Source organism: Haliotis rufescens, unplaced genomic scaffold (genome assembly GCF_023055435.1).
Source record: "Haliotis rufescens isolate VD_foot unplaced genomic scaffold, xgHalRufe1.0.p SCAF_7, whole genome shotgun sequence".
Lineage (NCBI taxonomy): Eukaryota > Metazoa > Mollusca > Gastropoda > Lepetellida > Haliotidae > Haliotis > Haliotis rufescens.
The window spans coordinates 31334149-31340148 of record NW_025964361.1 but is presented as its reverse complement, the minus strand read 5'-3'; positions in this window follow the sequence as shown (position 1 = coordinate 31340148).

Genomic DNA, 6000 nt, shown 5'->3' with positions numbered 1-6000 from the left:
TCAATTTCAATTGGAACTGATTGTCATCAATACTATCTCTGTAAGTAAACATGTGATTCAATTGTAAAATGTGTAGTTTACGTTACTTACCTAAATCCTATGTGGCCTCACCGACAGTCTCATGTTATATAAGCAAGTGTTATCATCAGGGGCGTTGGGTTATCAAGGGTTGTACTTGGGCGTGGAAACCAAGATTCGCGCTACATGTAATCAGATTAAAGGGATATATATGGTTACAATTCTATATCTCTATATCTTTCTTTTTTTCATGCTTGTCCAAAGTTTCTGTGATCAAAATAACAGAAAAAAGGAAATCATACATACATACATACATACATACATACATCCATCCATCCATCCATCCATCCATCCATCCATCCATACATACATACATACATACATACATACATACATACATACATACATACATACATACATACATACATACATACATACATACATACATACATACATACATACATACATACATACATACATACATACATACATACATACATACATACATACATACATACTGAAGCAAATTAAAAACTTCACAATCCTAAAATTTTAACATTTTGACCAGTTATCATTGTGGGCACATTGATCTTTCAACACGACAATGCCAGACCCCACACAGCAATTTTGACAAGGAATTTCATTCAGAATGCGGGAGTCAACGTGATGGACTGGCCGTCAAGGTCTCCCGACGTCAATCCCATCGAACTCGTCTGGGATGCTCTCGGCAGAAGTCTGCGCACTCTCTAGAACCAACCACAGAATTTGCAAGATCTTGGCACCATTTTGCAGCAACAATGGCGTCGTCTTCCCAATCATGTGTTCACAAGCATCACAAGGTCCATGCGGAGGCGTTGTGTGGCAGTTGTCAACGCACATGGTGGCCATACACGCTATTAAACTTGTGTGCCATCAGATTCTCGTGCTTGGGACTTATGATTTAAAGTGTTGATGTTATTACCGAATACCGAAGGTGCTTGGAACAAATTATGGTTACCACCGTTAATTAAAATCCTTCTTTGGACATTAATGATTAAAAATTACCTTCTCTGATACATTTGTCCGTTATATACCATATATGGGATTACTTTTAAAAATGTGAAGTTTTTAATTTGACTCAGTATATAAACTAGCCACATTAAGAAACTGTGCACGGAGAAAATATAGATATAAGGGCACACCGTCCATATATGAAATATAGGTTTGAACACAGCAATTATTGGAGACATATAAACGCTTATGCACGTGCCATGCGATATGACGTCATTGATGGGGGCCTATGGACGTGCAATGTGTTACTGCACGTGCATCCTGTGCAGCTGTACACAGCATGTGCAACTCAAAATTCGCTGTCACTTTGGAAAGCATGATCTGTGGTCATTCAAAAATTCAAAACTTCTCAGGCGCAGACACAAGCATATCACAAGCAAATCATGCCAAGATTGACAGCTGCACAGCGTCATGAAGCCATTGTAATGACCCGAGCGGGAATGAGGCAACAACAGGTGGCAACACATTTCCAATGCCATCGTAACACGATATCGTCATCGGTGAGGCGTTATCAGAACACAAATGACGTTGCCGACCACCCACGTTCAGAACGTCCCCGAGTAACGACGCCAAGACAGGACAGATGGATTCGAGTTACACATCTCCGACACAGGTTCAAAACGGCAGTAACGACGTCCCAGACAATTCCTGGACTGCGCCGTATCCATCCCAACACTGTCAGGAATCGTTTACGTCAGTACGGGATTCGACCACGACGCCCTGCCATACGTCCCATCCTGACACACCGTCATCGAGTCAACCGTCTAAGATGGTGTCGAAATCATGTTCGCCAACCTCGAATATGGTGGAGAAATGATGTCTTTACAGATGAATCGAGGTTCAACATTTCCAACAGTGACGGGCGCCAACGTGTCTACCGGCGTTTGGGAGAACGTTATGCGCACAACTGTATTGTGGAGAGGAATCGTTTTGGAGGTGGCTCTGTGATGATTTGGGATGGGATAACAGCACGGCACCGAACCCCTTTGGTGGTTGTTCAGGGCAATCTCACCGGTGTTGGCTACAGAGATCAGATTCTGAGGCCTGTGGTCATTCCTTTCCTGCAACGTCATGGCCCGGGATTGACATTTCAACAGGACAACGCTCGTAATCACACAGCTAGGGACGCAATGGATTTCCTTCACCATAACAATGTCATGTTACTGCCATGGCCTGCAGTTTCTCCAGATCTCTTCCCAATAGAGCATGTGTGGGATGAAATTGAGCGTCGTCTGCGTCGTCTTCCACATCCTCCAGATAACGTCCGTGACTTGGCACAGGATTTGAGGAGGATATGGCAGGCCATTCCCCAGGCCTTCCATGCCCATTTGGTGGACTCCATGCGTCGCCGATGCACTGCTGTGATTCACGCACAGGGTGGTCATACCCGTTATTGACTTTGTGACTTTGTCCATTTTGATCTTCTGACGTCATCGTAACAGATGTTGTTCAGGTCCCGTTGACATTTTCTTATGGTCCGATCATTCAGCTGCTACAGCGTCTGCATCATACTCACACGCAAAAGAAACGCAAGTGGTTTTAAGCAATTAGGCAACAAACGCACCATTTCAATGAATATGTGGGTATCATGCACCCATTTCTCGCGAAATCGAAAATGCACGAACTGTCACGAGCTGTAGTTGGTATAAAACTGTGGCCGATTCTTGGACCTACCACCACACCTCGAAAAGATCGGCAGATTACCCGTCAACACCAGCGACATCCGTTCCTAACTGCAAGTGAAAGTGCTCGACGGACCATAGGAACACATAATCGACACATTAGCTGGGACACTGTGATTCGACGTCTCCGTTCAAACAACCTCAGATGTCGCCGACCAGCACGTCGTCCTGTTCTCCAACCACGGCATCGACAAGCACGACTTCAGTGGGCACAGGGTCATCACAATTGGCGTCATCGTGAGTGGAGGCGTGTCATCTCCTCTGATGAAAGTCGCTTTTGTGTCTCCCATGCAGACGGAAGAGTTAGAATTTGGCGTCGTCGAGGTGATCCTTTCGCTGACAGAAACGTTGTGGAAAGGGATCCATGGGGTGGAACTAGCGTCATGATATGGGCAGGGATTGGACTTAATGCGAGACTTGGACCCATGTGCTTTCTGAATGTTGGTCAAGGTCGGGGACACGGCGTCACTGCTCAGCGGTATATCGACCAAGTGATCAGACCCCACGTTGTTCCATTTTTTGCACAACATAAACAACACATTTTCCAGCAGGACAACGCTCGTCCCCATGTTGCCAGAGCTACCATGACCTTTCTGCAACAACACAACATCCGTGTTCTAATGTGGCCAGCCCTCAGCCCTGATCTGAAACCCATCGAACACTTGTGGGATGAGGTTCAAAGGCGTCTGCACAATGTGCGCCCAGTCCCTTCAACTGCACAACTGCTCTGGATGTGTGCAGGAGGATCCCTAGGGCCTTCACAAATCGTCTGATCCACTCAATGTACAGGAGATGTGTGGCAGTGATCAATGCTAATGGTGGTCACACCAGGTATTGACTGACATTTTTGGCATTGACCCGAAACTGTGTAAGCCCTTAACATTTGAAAAAAACAATTTTTTGTCAATCTTGCCCTATTAGTATTTCTTGTCTTTACTGTTAAAAAAACAAACATGTTCTGCATACTCGACTTGCGTTTCTTTTGCGTTAGTATATATATATACATATGTGAGAAATTGGCGCACATTGTAGCTACATTCAAAAGGGGTCCTATTTACAAGCATGAGTGAGAATGTCTTAAGCCATTTAAGCCTACATCAATTTTCAAGCATTGAACATGTTACTGTGGTTGACGCCAGGAATAGACTTCAACACGCTTATAATTAAAATTTCGCTGTGTTCATTGTAATTCCTGCATTCTGAATGTATTAATCCAAGCCCACTACTTTTATTACTACGGAATGGAGGGGAATCCCAATATTACAGTCAAGGGAATTCCCTTTCTGCTCACGTGTATCGTCATGCACAGGACATTTAACGGAATTCATGCATATTCATTGTCCAAAGTACCCTTTGAGGCCGAAGGCCGAGAAAGAATGAAACAGCAAACGTGCAGGCTCGCTCGCTTGGGTTCCACAAATATCATGTCTTTGGGTTTCATTTCTAACCCGCATTTTTCAACTAATGTTTGTATCTGGCGGTTACTGACCATGTCATTTGAAACATTCGCCTTCTGTTTTGTTTTCCGGTTGGTAACAGTCTGACTGTTGCAGTTCTCGCCTCTTGCCATGATTGACAGGTCCTATGAAGTTTGTTTTGATCCTACTCTCCGTTGATTAGCTACTGACTTTGTTGGCATGTCAAGTTATGTGCATTAATTATACAATCACTTGATTCATGTCACGACACAGTATGTATTCCTTCACCTGGAATGTTTATCAATCTCGTAAATTTCGTCTGCTTTGACATATACAACTATTTTTGGTTAAACTATTGTAGATAACACATGATTTCGTGGTGGAATTTAATTCTAAGGATTGACTGTGTATTTTTTCGGTTCATTGAAGTATGAATCGAAAAACCGACGCGCAAGCTTTTGATATAATCCTCTACGCGGATTTATACAGTTTCCACATCGGTTTTTCGATTCATACCTCAATGAACCGAAACAAACACACACTCGTCAGTTAATAGTTAAGTAAATTTAGTAACATGACACCTATTATTGTTGACGTACACAACCATTACTGATGACGTTCACACCAATTACTAGTATCGATGACATAACCGATGACGTGTACCTAAGTGCGCAAGATGGTAAATTTGCAGGGAGAAGCATATTATGTTTTTGATTTATGCATGTGATCTATGAGTCACTCTCATGTGAACAATTACGTAACCAACACGGTAGAATACGAAACAATAACAACAATTCATACAAATATGGAACCCTTTTCGCTGGCGCCACATCTACGGAATTGTACATGAAACTGAAAAAGGCGAGAGGTCAAATCTGGTATAAAATCCAGCTAATAATTAAACAGATCCAGAAATTTAAGAGATACTTTCAAACATTTCTCGTAACAACAAATTCACTATGTATTAAAAGCAATATTATGTGTATAGAACTATCTATAATTTTACAACCTTAACTAGATAATGCTTTAAGGATGGTGTATTTAAACAGGGCAGTGTTAACATTATCAGAACGTATACACACATCTGTTGTGAGTAAACACGGAAATCGGGTAGTATCCGTAACTCACAGATCAATTTCTGTTAATAATGCAAATTTCTAAATGCGTCGCTATACCGATAGCGCAGTGAGGGTATACATAAATTATGTTATTTTCTCGTGTTTATTGGAAACCGCTCTGTGTTAGTTTTCAGCACTCCTTGTTTCATAATTGGGAGTTTAAGATAACCACTGTATAAGATGATAACCCCATGAACAACACGTATGTTATTTACCTTCCACCGTCTCTATCGACTCTGACTGATATAAGATTTCTGTAGATTGTAGCACTCCCCGTACAACAGGGTATGTGACCAGGGCTAATCTACACAGGGGGAACCAATCGTGTAAGGCATCGCAATTCGCTGCACAACGTTAGGCCTCTGATCATGAGGCATTTCAGATTACTCTTGTCGTGGGTTCGAATCCAAGATTCGCCATAATGATGACCATTATCCTTGCTGTGGGTTCCCAAGTAGTAAATGTCTTGGATCCTCATCTCTTTGGGCTTTCCTTCCACAATTAGCGAACATGATTATGAAGAGAATAGCTTGGATATTACTGGGATTCTCAGTGACTACGTAGAAGATTTTCTCATTTGAACGTTGTAGGCATTTGTATGTTTTGGTCAAGTTGTAAGCAGCTCTTATAACATACGAACTGTGAAAAATACAACGCCAAGAACAGCAACAAAAAAATCTAATGATCTAACTGATTCTATCCTGGACCCGTATA